Genomic DNA, 20,521 nt, shown 5'->3' on the forward strand with positions numbered 1-20,521 from the left:
TGAGAGAGAGGCTATTATCCTGACACCATGTAGTCAGGGTAGCAACCTCCTCTCTGTAGGCTGACTCATCATTGCCAGTGATGAGGCCCACAATGGTGTGTCATCAGCAAACTTGACAATGAGGTTGGAGCTGTGCGTAGCTACACAGTCATGTGTGAACAAGGAGAACAGGAGGGGGCTGAGCACACAGCCCTGGGGGGTGCCTGTGTTGGTGATGACTGTAGATGAGGTGCGGTCACCGATTCTCACCACCTGTGGCCTCCCCGTCAGGAAGTCGAAGACCCATTTACATAGGGAGGTGCTTAGTCCCAGGTCTACGAGCTTCGAGACGAGTCTGGAGGGGATGATGGTATTGAATGCTGAACTGTAGTCAATGAACAGCATTCTCACATATGTATTCCCTTTGTCCAGGTGGGTGAGGGCGGTGTGCGTCGTCAGGGCTATGGCATCGTCTGTAGACCTGTTGGACCGGTATGCAAACTGCATAGGGTCCAGGGTGGGAGGCAGCAAGGAGCAGATGAATGATTTGACTAGCCGCTCAAAGCACTTCATGATCACAGAGGTCAGTGCTACCGGGCGGTAGTCATTCAAGCAGGTGACCTTGGTGTTCTTGGGCACAGGGACGATGGTGGTCCGTTATGAAAGCCCTTGTACATTTAAGCTAACCTACACGTTAGTTGTTATGTCTCAAGTACTGGGAGGAGATAAGACAAATAATGTTGTTAGCTTTATATTTGTTTTAATTGTTATTAGAATCTGTAGCTCATGTCTTCAGCCAGCCCAATAGTATAACTTTGTCAAATAGGCTACAGTTTCTGTTTGATACCAACAGACACCAGAGAACCATGGCTGCGAAACGAAGGATCTGATGAGGACGTTTAGAATCTCAGAAAAATGTGCTGAACTGAGCAGCAGGATTGATACCCATTCAGATATAGAAGAAATGTTTAGAATCTTCAACATGAGTGCTGAACTGAGCAGCAGGATTGATACCCAGTCAGGTCAGATGATGAAGCTGAACTCGGTGCCAAACAAAAAATGGAAGAGGTAATTGCTACTTACCAAAAGTTATATTTAAATGTAATGTAACAATCTTCACACTGCGATGTATCTGGTGTTAACAATTGTAATGGGGTGTGGAAGTGACAACGTTTTTATCAACATGCCTGCAGTAAGATGGAGAAAACAAAAACAATTTGGCCGGCTGAATATACAGAGTTGCAGTTCCACCAAAAGTATGTATTCCAAAACATACTGTGTCACTGTTATTCCTTTGCTTTTCTATAATTACATTTTTAATGACTTCTTTTCTTCCTAGTGTACTCCAAATGTTTAAAAAAACCTTGCCAGATGCAGCAACCAAGTACTACCTGCAGAACATGTTGCAGACAGTACAGAAGGTAAGGTTCTATCAGTATCAACCTCTTGCTTAATTTTCTCCTATATACTGTATAGTCGGTGTGTTTGGGGCCATATGGAGCTCACACTTCGCACACTTTCAAAGTAATTCTAAGTTAAATTAATTACAACTTGTATTACTAAGAACAAATAAAGTATTGGTAATGTGCTAAATGAACCGTGTAAACATAGAAGCAATATTGAGTCAACGGTCACAGTTTAGTTCAACTGTAATATTTACATTAATTCCCTGTATCTGTTGCTCTGCAGGCATATTCACATTTGACGTACAAGCAGCTCACAATATGATTAGTGTGGAAGTTGCATTAAAACGCAAAACACAATTCCTCAAGTTGAGCACACAAGTGTGTGTCTCGTTTATTTCGTATCACAAAATGAATGAACACAAGATGGCGCTGCCCAGATACCAAACCCGCATGGGGCTCGACGTCACAAACAGCAACACAACACTTAAAGGGATCGCGATCCTGGAACAGTCATACCGATGTGTGTGACTCATTACTTTAATAATTGTGTAAAGAACTACACCAGGAACAAGGGTGAATTATGATATCCCATTCACTACATTAGTAAGATTCCCTCTAAATACTGTAGGCAGGTGAAATTCAATAATACACCAGACGCAACACTAGATTCAGGGATCTTTATTTCTCGACTTCTCTTTATTTGAAGAGAAGTATTAAATTAATTTGAAATGTTCAATTGGTTCTAAATTATAAAATGATTGTCCAAAACATTGGCATTTGTACTGTGTCTAACTCAATTTCGAATATCTAGTACATCAATAACTGCAGTGGTAGCTCTTCTGCTAACACAGAAACAAAAGACAACAAACCACACATACAGTTAGCTCTGAAATCAACAACATTAAACATTTGGTCCATTAATAGATAAATGACGCAATACATTACAATATCCTCACGGATCGTAACATACATCTTTACATCACCATCGGCACATTTAGCGACATACAATAATTTTTTTTACTTCTATGTACTCATATTAGTTAACATCTTTCGATATGTTAACATAGAAACAACATTTAAAACACATTTACTCACACGGAAAACCACCAACACGCCACCAGTTCGTCACGTGACACAGTTTTCTCCTGCTTCTCTAGTTAGGTCCTACTGACTTTCTCTAAAGTACAGCGCCCTCTAGTGGCTTTAATGGTTACCACCTCTTTCCCACTTGGTTACAATACTATTGTCGTTGTTTTTGTTTTGATTATTGAATCCATTCAAGACACTATGGTGTTTTGCTTCTACTCAAAGTTCATAAGTATTCATTACTGATCATCAAATTATGTTTAGCTTAATCATAATGTAATATATGTTGTTTTGAAGAATAATTTAGTTTCCTTAAAACAATATAGGTCAACATGACACGGAATGGCCAGCTCAAAGTTCTTTTATGAATCTGTCTGATTGTTATACATCTGTTACTTTCATTTCGCAAGATCTTCATATAAAAGAACTGCAATAATTATTAGAAGCAGTTGAAGAGGATCATGATTCAAATCCTACAGACGCCTCATCTGCCTCATATGGTCGAACATGGACAGTACCATACCTGCAAACTTGTCACCTTTCGGTGAAATTCACCGTTTTGAACTCAAAATAGGTCATCCACGTGAATCGTGGAGATCCGAAGAGTTTTTGTTTGGGGGGGGAGGGGGGGCCCGCTGCCGTTGAGATTGCAGTGAGACGAGAAGAAAAGTGTGAAGTGGTGCTCTTCGCAATAAAACATCTTTGATGGGACGTGTCGAGTCTCGGCCAATCAGCGTTCAGATGTCGACATCGTTTGGGGGTTCAGGTTAGCTTGAATGTCAGCCCGCTACATCTACTGCTGTCACGCTGCACGGTGTAGCGATGCTAACAAAGTACCCGTATGTTAAACACGATGTGATTTAGCATATTTTTAGTATCGATACTTCATTAAGAGAGTGATCAGAGCGCACGCACTGCTCCGTGTCGAGCTGTCTGCGCACACTGCGCTGCGCAGCGCTCACAGCGAGAGAAGTGGCGCAGCTTTAGAGACCGACTTCGGCTTAAAAAATAAAAAGATGCCAGAAGTGAAATGTTTCAGTCTGTAAAGTTCTGTAACTCTACAGCTGCTCATCCTGATGAACTGTGTATCATCTGGTCAGAGACTAACGGCCTCATAGTGTATAATCAATGCTATGATGGAACCATGTAGTTTCATTCATATCTGGCTGTATTAATACTAATATTACTGTCATTTGTTAAGTGTTGAAAAAGTTGGTAAAAAGTGAACCATACAGATGTTTTATTTATTACTATTATAGATAAATATACCAGTCTCGTATTTATGGTACCATATTGTTTTTATGTTATTGTATTGAATTCTGGTATCGGGTATCATGATATTTATGGCAGGTATGTAATATGTATAGAAGTTATAATATGAGTATCGTGACAAACAGGTAGAGACAGAACAGATTCAGGGAAAAGTCCATGAGGACTGTTCAGGCAAAAAAAAAAGGAACTTGGTTCATGAATGACTTTAACCATATTATATATAATGACAATGTATATTTGTTATTACTATCATTATAGGGCTGAGTCAGAGCGGAGGACCTTTTATTCTTAACCCTTGTGTTGCCTTAGGGTCATTTTGACCCGAATCAATATTACACCCTCCCCCCGCCTTAGGATTAATTTGACCCCATTCAATGTTTAATGTCGGTGTTCTTTCGGTAGTCAACAAACAAACATAAAGTGCCTCACACTTAAACTTGGAAAACAATATTAATTCTAATAATTTTCTGGAGGTTTTAATTGCTGGCGTCAAATTGAACCCAAAGGGTAAAATATGTTAGTAAATATAAATGTAACAGGAGGGTGAAACATTGAATCGGGTCAAAATGACCCAAAGGCGGGGGGAGGGTGTAATATTGATTCGGGTCAAAATGACCCTAAGGCAACACAAGGGTTAAACTGTTTATTATCATGATTTAGATTTGTGGTCAGAACAATAAAATGACTGTAGTTGTGGCTCTAAAAGCTTTGAGGCTTCAAACAACGTGGATGTGGTGTGGTGAAAAAAAAACAAAAAAGTCACTTGACCCCCCCCCCCCCCTGTCACCCCTCATGAGTTTGCAGGTATGCAGTACGTCAGGCTTTATGCCATTAAAAGATGGCAGGAAGAAAGACCTCAGCTTCTTGAGGCCATGCTGGAGGCAGGGAAGGTCCCAAAGGGACTGTGCCAAGTGTGCACATTAAAAGATGCAGTGATTTGTTGCACAGACTGCCGTCCCAAATAAATGCTTTGCTCCAAATCTGATGTTACTGTACATCGGCAAGACAGTTGGCACAACAGGTTCTTACTTGTAGGGGGCAGCTACAAAGCCCTTGCTCCATCCAGTATCATTGCCAAAGAAGCTCGTGGTGAGCTATCACTTTGTGAAGAAGGTATATATAGTTTTTTTAATGGGATATTTTCAATCCTGTCCTACTGTATGATGTACCTGCACTTGCCCGGCAGAACTCACTATTATCCCTTTATCTTTTACACAGTTCATCTCCTGCCATTTGCTCTGCCCAAAAAGATTTGCAGTTGTGATGCAGAACATGTGTCGGTGAGTGGTGGACAAAAAGTAATCTTCATTAACATCAATGGTAAATTATCTTTCCACATTTATAGTAGTGCACAAACATTTTATTGCCTGAAATGTAAATTTGATTTACGTTTCCCAACAGGTCGTTATGACCTCTGTCTTCCTCTGCTGTGAGAACTGCCACTGCCGGCAGACACCACAGTTAAAAGACTTGGTAACAAATGGATACTGGGCCTGGGACAATGGATTTCCACACAGTGTTTGCCATCAATGTATTTCTCAGTTCGTGCTGTAATGCACATTGTAGGTAAATTATAACAAATGTGTATTGTATTATATATTTAGCAGATTGAATGCACAATTTATGCAATTGATGTATGTTAAGACAGGATCTTTGACATCTAACTTAACATTAAGTATGCAATCGTGTTTACTAGGTTGGCATAACATCTGTTGAAAATGTCCAAAGAAGTTTCTTGGAGTGGACGTACTGCCGGCACGAGATTGATATACTTCTTGGAGACGATCATTTCTCATGCCCTGCCTGTGGAAATAACATGGTCCCAATGTCTCGACGGCAACAGGAAAATGTATCGATTCAATCGTAGAGGGTCAGTTGCGAGAAAGCATGTCACCTTTGTTTTTTGTGTAGTGTCCCATTATGTTTTACTTACTTGAGCTTCAGAGAAGAGGGCAGGCCATCTGTCTTTCAATTCTGCGATGGGAGGAGCTAACGTCACAATCTCTTCACGGTGGAGTGGAAAGGTGCGCTGCATGTGCTGATGGACGAGAACCATGTCTCTGTCAGCTGGCATCTTCTTGAATTCCTCCAGGATCTCCATCCTTCTGGTCTCCAGTGTGTCCTTGTTCTCACCACAGGGATAGTTAGGGAGGAACTGGATTTCCCCTCTTCTGGGTCGTTTAATGTTGGCCCGGGATACCCTCCGGGTTGCTGCGGCTGCGCTTTCCTGCATTCACGGCCACATCTTTTATGCCAGCTCTGCTCAACTTAGTCCTGTAGTTGCCCATCTTGAAGCGAAGGCTGTTCTTCCATGCTTCACATCCTGTTTGGGAACCTCTCTCTGTCAGGCAGGGGTGTTTATTCACAAGGGCATCTGCAGCCTTGCCTATCTGTTTGCTTCTCGGATATGCCTTATGTCTATACATTTCCGCAGCCATCACATCCAGTATGTTTAGTTTTTGATCCCTGGTTAACCTCAAGATTGTGTCTTCCTTCTCAAACACACAGTTGCCCTATCTTAATGCAAACTCCACCACGTATGAGAATGTCGGAACAACAAAAACTTCAGGCCATCTACAGAGGTGCTCAGGTGACTCTATATCTGATAACAACACTGTGTCATCTGTGCTGGCTGAACTCTGATCCAATTCAGTTACTTTAACTAACTTCACAGTTGCGATAGATGGCAGGTCCTCTATATTGACTAAATTGCATAAGGCATTATCAAATTCAGGGTCTTGGAATTGCAGGCGAAAGTCATAGTTCAGGTCGAGCTTATTTTTCAGCTCCAGTATGAGGACATTCACAGTCTCAGGGCGAGAGTGCAAGTTAAGCTTTTCAGCATTAACTTCATCCAGAATCACCCTTAGCTTGAGGACATCAGGCGCAACGCCTGATGTCCTCATTTGTACAACTATGTAGGGAAGCCTGTAACAACAAACAAAAAAGATACTGCAAAGGTTAGTGTATGTTTCAGCAGCTACTGTGCCTGCACAGCAACATTAACATCTGGTGCCCCCATATTATTTAATCAGTGTAAAATAGTACTCACTAACTGTAATTGTATTGCTTTGTCCAGGTACTCTAGCTGTGCATGCAGATATGACAGGCTGCTGCTGACTGCTGGATGTCGAGCTCCTCGTTTAATCTGTAACCGGAATGAAATGTTTAGGTGTGAGGATAAGTTTGCTTGACACTTTGAAGAATACTGACCAGGCTGTTGTGTGGTAGCTTCTTGGACTTTCTCCAATACATCTGCTTTTTTCAGCAACTCCTGCAGAGATGAGAGAATGGGCACATACATAAATGTATGCTGTAAAGACTCAATAAGGTACTCCACAGGCTCCACAGCATTGTGGTGCTAGAGATTCGAGTACGTGAATAGTTTGTGCATGTATGAGTATGTAGCAAATACAGTGTGTTTATGTAAGTTACTGTTTGTGAAAGTGTTTGTGTTAATGCAAGTAACGGGAACGCCATAAAGATATAAATGCTACATGAGTAAAGTTCCATCTGTAAACTAAAGTGTTATCTGACAACAGTAAGTGACCAAGCAGGGGCGGGGGTAACGTTTTTACCTCCATTAATTAGCATTTAAACCTTGTTTACTTATTAAATCGTTGTATTTGATGACTTATGACTTATTTGATAACTCATGTCTGTAATATGAACACAACTTTCAAATAAACTTTACCTGCAAAGTTGTGGTGGGGGGCGGTCCAAGGCCATGTGTTGGGAGACATGCCAGAGACCCAAATTAACGTATAGAAGCACTAAAAAAGTGGAATTTTCATAATATGTCCCCTTTAACAAGTGGAAACTAATTTTCATAATATGACTTCCTCCTCTTAGCAGTTGACAATGGAGCATCAGATGTCATTGATTTGTGCAAAACGTTACTCTCTGAGACTGCTTGGACAATATCACTTACAACTGTGGCAGTTAAAGGGCAGTTACGTTTTTTCAGTACTTTCGTAACAGCTTCTTCTACAAGAGGTTTTGATAGTGCAAACAACTCATCAACATGCTCAATGATTTCCTGTGTTGCCCTCTCTGATACATGGAGAATAGTTTGCAGTTTCAAAAAGAAGGCTGCCAAATTATGTTCCAATTAGTCAGCTAAACCGTCAGTGCTGCTACCAGCCACTGGGTTGGAATAGATATTGTCTTCATCTGAAAGAGCTGCATCTTGGAAAAGTTCAATATCCTGGGAATCATTTGATTCATTTGGCACTACAACAGACACATCGTAATCAGAGTTATTCTGATGTTCTCTGCATTTGTGAGAATTTTATGTCGAGTACACATTTGATTTAACCCTGCAGTCCCTGAATGGACATGGAACAGTTTGCTCCATTTTTAAATGTTCCCTTAGATCAGGGGTGTCAAACTCATTTTCACAGTGGGCCTCAGCCTCATGGCTGCCCTCAAAGGGCTGGTTGTCACTAACACGGTATAATTCTAACTACTCCAGAACATATTGTGAAATAACTGTCTTTGCATTTGTTTATTGTTTATTTAGGTGTACTTATATAAATGTATAACTATATATGCAAATGAATTTAATATGATAAAATAAATCTATTTAATTTAATTATATTTATTTTAACCCACATTACTTTATCAAAGATCAAACAAACATTATTACATTAACTTTGTTAAAAGCTTTGTCACAGTTGAGACAGGTGGTTCTCCACTGGTCTGGGCAGTGGTTCTCCACTGGTCTGGGTAGTGGTTCTCCACTGGTCCGGGCAGTGGTTCTCCACTGGTCTGGGGTAGTGGTTCTCCACTGGTCTGGGGCAGTGGTTCTCTACTGGTCTGGGTAGTGGTTCTCCACTGGTCTGGGCAGTGGTTCTCCACTGGTCTGCGTAGTGGTCTTAGCACAGCCTAGTATTGTTTGCATAAATATTATGTGTAAGATGGAAAACACTGAATGGAAGTTAAAATCTCCAGCGGAGCACTCTGGTGCCTGACTGATCTAAAGTAAGATAACAGTGACGCTTGGTGAGGTTTTGTGAGCCCCCCCTCCTCCGCATCCACACATTCCGGAGGTGATCACATACAAAGAGCTCTCTATACTCTCAGAGCATAGGAAGGGTCCAGATGTGGCCATTATTCTCCTTTTAGACACTCGAGGCCACTCACTTTCCCCCCCTTCACCTATCCCCCTCACACGCTCACACACTCACACATGGGAAGAAGCCCCCGGTGTGTGGACGGCCTTCGGAGAAGATCCAGGCCCCATTCCTGAAGAGATACGGCCCCGAAGGGAGTCTTCTTACAAGAGAGGGACTATTAAATCAACTATCTCCCCTTCCCACACTTCTTTTCACAACATATGCACTCATTGGCAGACGAGAAGAACCAATGAAGGAGCGACAACGGCGGAAGCAAAGGAACAAGGGCCAATGAGAAAACCCCACCCCCTTATCTCCTGACGAATCAGAACTGTTCCTTTCGGCTATTTAAAATGGCCGAACACTCCGAACCGGCGTCTTCTCTCCAGCGCTGGGGCCACTGGTCCCAGCGGAGGAGGGGGGTCCATGCATGATGTCTACTTGTATCCTGATTTCTGAATAAAACGCTAACAAATGTAACGTAGAAGTCTACCGCTCTATTTCTTCCAGTGAGTGTCGTCCAGGTGGTGTGTCGCTGTCCAACTCCAACAAAATGGTAGCAGAGGATGGTTGTGAAAACCGGTCCAGAGACCTGAGGAGGACAGCACCTGAGACCCCAGACGGACCACTTGTTCTAAGACCCGCTCCGAGAAACTGATCGAACCGCGCGGTGTCAAAATAAGGTAGGACTGAACCTATTTATTTCAAATCAGTCAAATTGAACACTCTAAATTTGATCAGGAGTATTGGAAGTGAGTATTGGAACTGCCAAATTTTTTGACTTAGTTTAAATAATGGAATAAAGCGTAAAAAGGGAAATCACGATACAGTGTGACACTGAAGTCCTCTAACATAAGTGAGGCCGGCGAATAACGCTGGAGAGTCGACCCAGAAAGGAACCGGGGCCGCGCAGTCTGAAGTCCTCTAGCATAAGTGAGGCCGGCGGGTAACGCTGGAGAGTCGACCCCGAAAGGAACCGGGGCCGCGCAGTCTAAAGTCCTCTAACATATGTGAGGCCAGCCATAAGGCTGGAGAGACGACCCCGAAGAAGTGTGGGCCGCATTGTAAGTCCTCAGATATTACGTGAGGCCAGCCATAAGGCTGGAGAGACGACCCCGAAGAAGTGTGGGCCGCGTAGAAATTAAACACATGTGTATGCATAAAACTGTGAATGAATGTTGAATACCGGTGGTGAATAAAAGTTGTCAAAGTGGAATCAACAGAGCAGAGTCGAAACCTAACGGTGACAACGAAAGCTCTGGTCTGTTGAATTGCACGAGTGATAAATGAGGATTTATTGTTCTGAAAGGCACGTTGCTGAGTAAAGAACACATTGTATGGCGATTATGTACTACGTTTAAGAGCAGGTACGAGTTTGAGATTGAGGAGGATACTGAGAAACAAAGAGGTAACTCCACTTAACACGCAAAAATACAAGAGCAGAAAGGAGGGGGGACAAGCAGAGAGCTGCTGCGCGTCTCCGCGCGGAGCGCACGCGCCTTTCACACAACAGAGCAGCCCCTCCCCTACCCACTTAGCTGCGTGCGCCGTTCTCCACTGCAGGCACCCAGAGCGAGCCAAGTTGAGAGCAGAACAGAGCAAGAACAGTAACGGAAGAATTCCTTTTGAAGATAACTATTAATTAGTAGAGTGTGCGACCATCTTTTACTTTTTGAAATGATGTTTTAAAGAAATGCATTGTTTTGCCACATTTTTTATTTTTCTTTAAATTTAACTAATCAGTTGCCTGGCTAGCTCAGTCGGTAGAGAATGAGACTTCTAATTCAAAGGTTGTAGGTTATTCAGTTTTAAATTGATCCCCTTTATTATTTTATATTTTTATTTAATATTCCTCAGTCTCTCTTAAAGATTTGACCCCTTTCAAGCATAACTGCAGTTTTTCCAGCCACAAGGCACCTCTCTTAGCAGTTCAGATAAAAATAATAAAAGAAAAACTGAGAAAAAGGTTGATGTTTCTAAGATAATGATGATGCCACCATTGGATGGTGAGGGAGGAACTGCTTATTTAGGTAGAATCAGAGAGTTGTAGAACGACAAACTAGGGAAAGATTTCCTTGAAGATAGCATGACTGAACAGTTTTTAGGTTATCAATAGAATCATCAGTGACTGTGACCATACAGACCGAACTGAAAGGGATAGGACTAAAATACATGAACTTCTATGACTGGGAAGCTCAGGTCAGATGCCAAATAGATAAAAATAAACAGAGCAGAGAAAAGATGACCTGACTAAAGCAGAAGTAAATGGCACAAGCCACAGTGCAGCAGACTGCAGCACAACTACATGGACCTTGAGTCCTGTATAGTCCGTATCCAGCCCCTCCTCCAAATCCATAAGCACTGATCTATCAACAGCCACAGCAAGCCACGTTTGCACCGCTTCAAGCTTAGTTCCCTCAAACCTTATGTCCCGCAACAGGCGGGTCAGCAGCCCATAAATGGGGCCCAACAACAGAGAGAGAATTTGCATAAAAGTAGCCCGTTCAGGAGTAAGAGGGGTAACAACTGGGGCAACGGAGGCTTTAGACGATTATTAATAAATTTTTTATTCTAGTCAGGCTGGACATTGGGCTAATTTTTGTCCTTATCCACCACAGGGTTAGCAGTCTCAGTCAGGACCGCTTCAGTGCTCCCATAATGTCTACCCCGCCATAACAAGCACCCAACACATAGCCACAGCCACAAGGCAACAGTGATCCACGGCACCAGGCCTGGACCAGAGACACAAAATTAGGCGTGCCCAGATCCAACAGCTGACAGCGAACTGTATCCACTGAACAGAAATGTGCCACACCCACTCGTCACCCAATGATTCAACTGGAGACTAAAGAGACACTGAACAGGAAGCAAAGCGTCCGGTGGGACAGAGTAGATGATGATGACATCACACCTCTGCATGACAACAGCCAGCAGTGGAGACTTTGGTTCAAAGTCCTGCATCCCTACTCGCCACCAGGGAACCAAAGACATTGTGCCCTTAACTCCTCCCTGATACAAGATGAGATCTGAGGGACTGCCTGCAACACGAGATTGAGGTTCATGAAAACCCAACTGTGGAGGCTCGGAGATCTATGCAGAGAAGCAAGGAGTAGCAGCGGCCGGTGAATGAACACCAGAGCTGCAGGTTGTATGCAGTCGTTGACACTGCAGCTCCACATCACAGTGTTGGTCCAGAGTGGAGGCACAGAGAAGAACAATGGTGAAAGCAGAGGTTGAGGCTACGGACTGGGTGCACACACTAAATTAACACTTTCATTACTCCACATTTGAGAACATGTAAAGAACTGCACACACATCGGAGGTCCAGTTAATATTAGAGACACATGCTAAGACACATGCTTAGACACACACATAGGAGAGAACACTGATCATGGGGACACTGACAACATGCTTAACTCATTTTTCAGACACTTTTAGGACTGAAGGGTGAACTGATGTGTGACTGATTCCGATAGCTCCCATAGAGATAGAGTTAAACACGCGTGCGATTCCAATTTAATCGTCACCAGCATTCCTTAAGGATGGAACAGACTGTAGATATATTTTTTAAATCATAGAATGGTTGTTATAGACAGGTGTACTGGAGAGGACGAGGGCTCCCTGGAATACATTAATTAATTAATTTCCTAAACCTGGAAAATGGGCCTTGATTTGGGGCCAATAAATACATTTGTAACCCGCTCTTTACTAATTAGGCCGACTTATTATGACATTCCTTACCCAAGCACAATGATGACGCTGTGAGTTTAGACAAGACATGGTTCTCCTGCATTGATTTGACAGACGCATGCATTTTTAATTTTATTTCTCTCTTTTCTTCGAGAGGTTGACTGTTTATTAAGATTATTATTATTGAAAAGGACGGATTTAGGAATTCCATCCTATTTCAAAAGAGGGGTATGTTGATGCCAGACTATTAAGAAGAGGGCCAGACAAGTACAGACTAATAGATCAGATAGCAGCAGGTTTAGAATCAGTGACCCCAGAGAACCATAAAAATAATTTTTGAAATCATAATATGCTTGATAAATGAAAAGATGTAATCTTATTTGTGTTCCTTCCATAGTTGTGGTGATAGTAGATGGGGTTCAACGTCGACGGATTCGAAGAAGAGCCGCCACTCCTGTACACATAACTGGCTAGTGTTTGATCACATCACATATAGTGCACACATGCACACACTCAAGGTATAGAGTTACAAGACGCATCAGGTCCGACAACGGAACACATTTTAACAACAAACTGCTTGGGAAAGTTGATATGCACTGGGCATAACCTACAAGTTTGGGTCTGTATATCACCCTCAGTCTCAAGGATTGCTTAAGAGAGCCAATCAAATTATTAAAAGGAAAATGTGCGAAGGCGCTTCCACTGGTACTGATGACCATGAGAGCATTACCAGGGGGGAAGACGTCACCAAGTGAGTTGTTAACAGGAAGAAGTATGCTAGAGCCACCCAGAGATGGAGGTCATATGCCACCTCTGGATGTCGGTAAAATTGAAATGTCAGAATACATAAAAGCTCTAATTTCTCTCTCACCAAAGCTCTCTCAAACCAGGTTGTTCGAGCCCAGACGACCGATCAGGATGCAGCAGAGCAACCAAAGTAAAAGTTGGTGACTGGGTCAGGGTCAGGGTTCACAAGAGGAAGTGGACTGAGCCTAGGTGGACTGGTCTGTACGAAGTGAAGGAGGTTACTTCACACATGGTCCAGGTCAAGGGTAAGGCAGAGGCACCTTGACACCACCTGACACATTGTGCCCCAGCTACCTGTCCAACAAGGACATTGACAGAAACACAATCAGATCTAAAGATGCTGATGCCACAGAGGTCGTTCCGTAGGTGTTTCGGGGAGCCTGATAGCCCAGCTAGAAGGTCCCCCCCGCAAACCACTATAGGAACAGCTGGAAGTCAGACAAACTGTTCTAATGGTCATGGGACTGACCCTTGCCATTATCATAGGATTAGTCATGTGAGGTTTAGAGAAGAACCTGCCAGATAGAAAGACATTATAATAGAAAAGATTAGGGAGAACATTGTTTTTAATGTATGTTGCATGAAAGTGACTGCATGTTAGTATTATAGATTGACGAAGCCAGTTGAATTACGTGAAGTGACGTAGAATAACAAGGACAGGACGTTTATGATGAAAATGATTTTAATGCGGACAATAACAAAGACGAGACTCTTATTTTGAAAATACTTGGTTAGTGACTTGACCGGAAGTGACGTTTTGACCGTGGGTTAGTGACATTTGACCCCTCCATTGTTCTAGCGGAACTTTGAACTAATCACTAGGTGTTAAAGCCTGGACTCACCTTTGAGTGAGGATTGGCTGATTTTGAGTCTAAGACTCTGGGGATTAGAGCTAGCGGGGTCTCATCAACAGATATATCGACGCCGGAAGGAGGCAGAGGAGCCGGGAGCCAATGAAGAGCACGATGCTGCCCATGGGAGTCATGTCGAATCCAGGGCCCATGCGACACCAGTGGAAGAAGAACAACAAGCCTGACCAGGACGATCCAGACGAAATCAAGTTCAAGACCACCGGATAAAGACCCCATCGACAGCCGGAGGAGACGCTGACGCAGACCAGAGGAGCAGAGGAGCAGAAGGACCAGAAGGACTTCCAGGACCCAGACCAGGATGAAGCAGACGACGCTGACCCAGCCAGGGTTGAAGCAGATGAGTTGCAGCGGGGACCGGATCGTCAACTGGTTATCAGGATGCCAACCTGCTACTCACCAGCCGCTAGGATGCAAGACCCCCCCCCTGCCTGACCACTCTCAATTTCACCTCTTTCCTTCGACACCTGCACACTACAGATTTAACGCACACAGACATACTGACTTCCCTAGGATGGAAGATCTAAGAGGGTGGATCGGAGTACCACATGACAGAAACCACGCCCCTGTTTCCATCCCTAACAGAGAGAGACTCTCTCCCCGAGAAATAGGTATCTTACAGGTCTTATGGGACTTTAATCTAGGCACCGAAAGATTATATTTCAGGAGACTCATTCACGTCAAGTGGCAGAGCTAAGACAGGACGAGGAGACCAGGACACATAGCCACTTAGGGAGGCCAGGCCATGACAAGATCTGGCATAAAGAGGGAAATAAATATTCCCAGAGGAAGGGTTCACATCCAGCGGATGTGAAAAGAGGGATTTGTAAAGAATATATATTATAGCTTAGCACAGCCTAGTATTGTTTGCATAAATATTATGTGTAAGATGGAAAACACTGAATGGAAGTTAAAATCTCCAGCGGAGCACTCTGGTGCCTGACTGATCTAAAGAAAGATAACAGTGACGCTTGGTGAGGTTTTGTGAGCCCCCCCTCCTCCGCATCCACACATTCCGGAGGTGATCACATACAAAGAGCTCTCTATACTCTCAGAGCATAGGAAGGGTCCAGATGTGGCCATTATTCTCCTTTTAGACACTCAAGGCCTCCTCACTTTCCCCCCCTTCACCTATCCCCCTCACACGCTCACACACTCACACATGGGAAGAAGCCCCCGGTGTGTGGACGGCCTTCGGAGAAGATCCAGGGCCCATTCCTGAAGAGATAAGGCCCCGAAGGGAGTCTTCTTACAAGAGAGGGACTATTAAATCAACTATCTCCCCTTCCCACACTTCTTTTCACAACATATGCACTCATTGGCAGACGAGAAGAACCAATGAAGGAGCGACAACGGCGGAAGCAAAGGAACAAGGGCCAATGAGAAAACCCCACCCCCTTATCTCCTGACGAATCAGAACTGTTCCTTTCGGCTATTTAAAATGGCCGAACACTCCGAACCGGCGTCTTCTCTCCAGCGCTGGGGCCACTGGTCCCAGCGGAGGAGTGGGGTCCATGCATGATGTCTACTTGTATCCTGATTTCTGAATAAAACGCTAACAAATGTAACGTAGAAGTCTACCGCTCTATTTCTTCCAGTGAGTGTCGTCCAGGTGGTGTGTCGCTGTCCAACTCCAACACTGGTCTGGGTAGTGGTTCTCCACTGGTCTGGGGCAGTGGTTCTCTATTAGTCTGGGCAGTGGTTCTCCACTGGTCTGGGGCAGTGGTTCTCTACTGGTCTGGGTAGTGGTTCTCCACTGGTCTGGGCAGTGGTTCTCCACTGGTCTGGGTAGTGGTTCTCCACTGGTCTGGGGTGGTGGTTCTCTACTGGTCTGGGTAGTGGTTCTCCACTGGTCTGGGCATTGGTTCTCCACTGGTCTGGGTAGTGGTTCTCCACTGGTCTGGGCAGTGGTTCTCCACTGGTCTGGGGTAGTGGTTCTCCACTGGTCTGGGGCAGTGGTTCTCTACTAGTCTGGGCAGTGGTTCTCCACTGGTCTGGGGCAGTGGTCCTCTACTGGTCTGGCTTTGAGACGCACTATCACCCCTGAATGACAAGCTGAGACCTAAATTGAGGGACATTTTTTACTTCTCAAATGTATTTAATGAAAAGATGGTGCAGTTTGAACTTGAGAGTTCAGAATATCACAGAATGCACAACAAAACTATATAGTAATATTCCCTTTTACAGTCAATTATGAACCAACAAGTGAATCTTAAGGACACAAGGTAATACATTAAAAAAGATTAACATATTCAACATTAACTTTTCTTCTCACTATATTATAAATACTGAAAAACATGAAGCAGCACTCACTTCAACCTTAGTGACCACTCACATAGACCTAATGGAGGAATTCATAATAGGGGAACTGGGGATGTGTGTTAATACAAAGTCAATGTGGTCACACACGCACGCACGCGCGTCTGGATGTCCGCCGGGCGCGTGAATGACAGGACGCGAAAAATGCGCCTCATTCGGGCTGATTTTTTAAACTCTGGCGGTAAAAGTAGGTGAGACTGTTGAAATGCTCCGCGGTCATACCATTGAATCAGAACGTACGGAGGATATTGATCGTCTGGAAGCGGCCGTCATCCAGACGCAGCTCCTGGAGAAGCTGCGTGCGGATACAGATAATATAATATGTAATATTAATACTATTAACCGAGACTCGAGTGATTGATGGTCCGACGTGTGTGGGACTTTCTCAACAGAACAACGAGTGTGTATTTCTTCCGTGGTGGATGGTGGTAACGAACTGTTATATGCCACGATAAGCCACGCCCCCTCTCCGGCACTTCTAGCGCGAGTGAAGAGAACGATCACAAACAGTCCGGCGAGTGAACTCACGCGAGTACATTTAGTAAAGCAACGCAAGGGTTCGCCTCTCCTCTGGCGTGAACGCAGCATGAAGGAGCGTGAACAGACCGCAGTCCGCTGCAAAAATATGACCTTCAAAATAAATGCAAAAGATTTTTTTTCTCCCTTTTTTAAGAAAAGGCATCATATTTATTTCATGCCGTCGTGGGCCAAATAAAATGACGTGGCGGGCCACATTTGGCTCGCGGGCCTTGAGTTTGACACGAATGCCTTAGATGAAGAAACATATCCCTCTCAACAAATGGCTGCTTGAAATCACACAGAGGGCAATGAAATGCCAAATTGTCTGCCACACCATGTGAGTCCCTGCCTGCTACCCTTCTCTCAGTAACAGTAGGTCTGTGTACTCTTGACATGTGTATCTTGAGTGAATTAAAACTGCTAAAAGTCTATATGCAGTTGTAATACAAACATGGTAAGGGAGAAACAGTAGAATACTGTCCATGTTGGAGTCTGTAATGTCTCAGTAAGCAGACTTTGATGGGACTAGAAAAAGCACATATCTTACATTTCCACATGACTTTGGTCCATGAGCTCAGCCACACCTGAAATGAAAATAATCTGTTCAATTTATTAAAGTTAGGCTTAAAAGAAAGAAAAAATTGTAGCTAAAATAAGGCAGTAACATTCATTTGATATAGCTGTGTATTAGCTGTATAAGCAACAAATATATTGAATGGCTTAAATTAAATCAATCGTTTGATATCATTTTCATATTAAAAATCTAAATCCCATTGTGCTTACGGCGCAACTGGTGAAAATTGCATGTGAATGAAACACACTGAATTATCTCACCACGTGGAGCCCAGCACAATCATGCTAACGGTAACAATGTTAAGCGTATTCGGTTACGTTAACTTAAGATAACTCAAAAAAATCATGTGCAGACGTCAAAAACCCTAACGGGTGAAAAGAGACTTGTTTCGTAGGCAAACTAAACGTTAAGAGAAAGGGCATGCTTTCCTCACAGTAATGTCGACGTTAACGTTAGCATTCAAATATCTTACTAGCAAGCTAATAAAAGAGAGAACATCATTACCTTGGTATAAGGACATCAAAAACCACCGAAAAGTTTCTCTCTTCTCTCTTCACTTTCTTGAATTTCTCTCTACTCTCTTCACTTTCTTGAATTTCTCTCTTCACTTTCTTGAATTTCTCTCTACTCTTCACTTTCTTAACTGAGCTGTTGAGCTGAGCTGGGTCAACGTGCCGTTTATCCTTACGCCTGGCTAGTTCTACTTCACACAAACAACAGCATGTGAGTGCGTCGATGTTAAAGAGATCGCTTGTCTAGATCCCCAAAACGCAGAGTATAGAGTCATTCATCCTGATTTAGGGTTGTAAACTGAGTTAATGGGATCTAGACGCTACTCTTCCATTTTTTCCCCCCTTTCTTTATTGACAATAGTGTTTTTTTAAATAGCCCAATCCTCATAAAAGATGCAATGTGGGTTCTTTGATTCATTTATTCAACTGCAATCTGATTGTTCAAAGCTGCTAAAAACTAAAATAAATTCACAATGAAAATTACTAATCTTAAAGCCAAGAAATGACAACAACATTGAGGTTTAAATGGTTTTACAAATAGTTTTAAAGGGTCAAAAAACATCTTCAGCTACAGCTAAAATGGCATGAGGTTGATGAAAACATGTTTGCAATATACTGGGTCTTTTTGAAAACTCTTAAAATGCTGGCTGTGTTGATCCTTGATCTCTCATTAAGTCTGACGTGAGATATCTTATGGGTAAAGGTATCTCAAAAAACCGTTGTTTTTGAACGCTCTTTTAAGATAGCGTGTATGATAACGTGTGACGTTGGTACGCTGAAGGACGTTAGGCTATCTAACGTAGGCTACCGTGCTCATGTTAGAAAGTTGGCTGACTGACGCCTTGCAAATCACATCAACCATTATGGTTTGTTACAACAACGATGTTATCGGATAGTACAGTGTCTATTTCTCGGTAACTTTAGAAAAATCTAAGCGAGAAAATGCCAAAAAAATGTACATTTACATTCAGAAAAGACAGACCCACTGTTTTACAACCTCTCTTCCCTAAGCATCGATGCAGGCTTGAAGCTGCCTATTAGCCACAAATCTGCGCCAGCTCCCTCGGCAACTGGAAATTGTGAACAAAGATGGCGGACCAAACTCCGCTGACAGCCGTGTTTTGTATGTAAATGTAAATTTTTCGGCGTTTTCTTGCTTAGATTTTTCAAAAGCTACCGAGAAATAGACACTGTACTATCCTATAACACCGCTATTGTAACCAGTAATAATGGTTGATATGATTTGCGAGGCGAACACGTTTTCGAACACAGCCACTGTATGTAATGTCAATTTAGATCAAATGAGTTAATACAACACATTGGAATTGATACACATAACTTGAAAGTCTACCAGAAGTTGATCAAACTCCAAATGACTGAGTCATTATGGCTGCAGTTCAATTATAAGTTCATGTTAGTGTATCACTCAAGTAGCTCTAACTTTCTATGCCATTTAAGTTGGGTTAGCTTACTTCTTTTATTAAGATGAGCTGGTAGGTTTTACAGTGTAATTGCACATTACGTTTTAGTTCTGGGGGAAGGTCATTTTTGTGATACAGGGTTGGCTCTAGTGGGGTTACCCCTGTCGTCTCTTGAACAGCAGAGTTCATTGAAAATCTGAACTCAAAGTTATTGATCCCATTTGTATCTACATACGAGACCATCATCAGTTTAAAGTACAATTTATTCTTTCAGTCATATTTGTCTGGGGATGCTTGGCTTTGTAGTCAGTCCATTTTTCACAGAGTTCGCGAAACAGAATACACAAACTGGGAGCCTCTATCCGAAAAGATGAAATCCGGTATACCCCATCTTGTGAAAATATCTTTCTTCAGAAATCTGCCCATTGCTGGTACTGTGGCAGCGTGCAAGGGAGAAAAGAAAACTACCCAGCGGGTATAGTAATTCACCACAACCAACAGGTATTCATGTCTTTCTGGACTTCTAGGTAGGGTCATAATGTCAATCCCCAACATCTCATTCGAACATTTGACAGTGGTTTGTTGTTTCAGCAGTGGATCGTTTATCTACTGGACAAGCGCTATGGCTTGAAGAAGATGGGGTAGATTTATTTTACACCATAAGATATTCCAGTCAATTTTTGGATCTCAGTATTATTTACTTAATGGTTGTTGCTAACTCTCCAATCATGTCTTGTGTATTGGTGCTAAAACCTCTGAGCTCTTGTTTAAACATTTAAACATTGCAGAGAACACAAGATTAAGTTAATTTTGTGTTAACCCTTGAAAAAACCCAATCAGGTGAAAAGACATGGAAGAAAACATAAAATGGCAGATAACTTTTTTTCTTCAATATGTCATAGCTCGGGCTCCATTTCTGTAGCGTAGGATTCCTTTTAACCTGTTATTTT

General features: G+C 42.8%; 1 long non-coding RNA gene across 1 annotated transcript; it reads right to left on the bottom strand.

The window, feature by feature from the left end:
* Positions 1 to 6,924: 6,924 nt before the first annotated feature.
* LOC130202324 (uncharacterized) lies at positions 6,925 to 18,231 on the bottom strand. The gene is made up of 3 exons (XR_008833333.1): positions 18,143 to 18,231; positions 17,612 to 17,648; positions 6,925 to 7,017 (listed from the first exon to the last, which is right to left on the bottom strand). It is a non-coding gene; the product is annotated as an uncharacterized LOC130202324 (long non-coding RNA).
* Between the last annotated feature and the right edge of the window lie 2,290 nt (positions 18,232 to 20,521).

This window comes from Pseudoliparis swirei, chromosome 12 (genome assembly GCF_029220125.1).
Source record: "Pseudoliparis swirei isolate HS2019 ecotype Mariana Trench chromosome 12, NWPU_hadal_v1, whole genome shotgun sequence".
Taxonomy (NCBI): domain Eukaryota; kingdom Metazoa; phylum Chordata; class Actinopteri; order Perciformes; family Liparidae; genus Pseudoliparis; species Pseudoliparis swirei.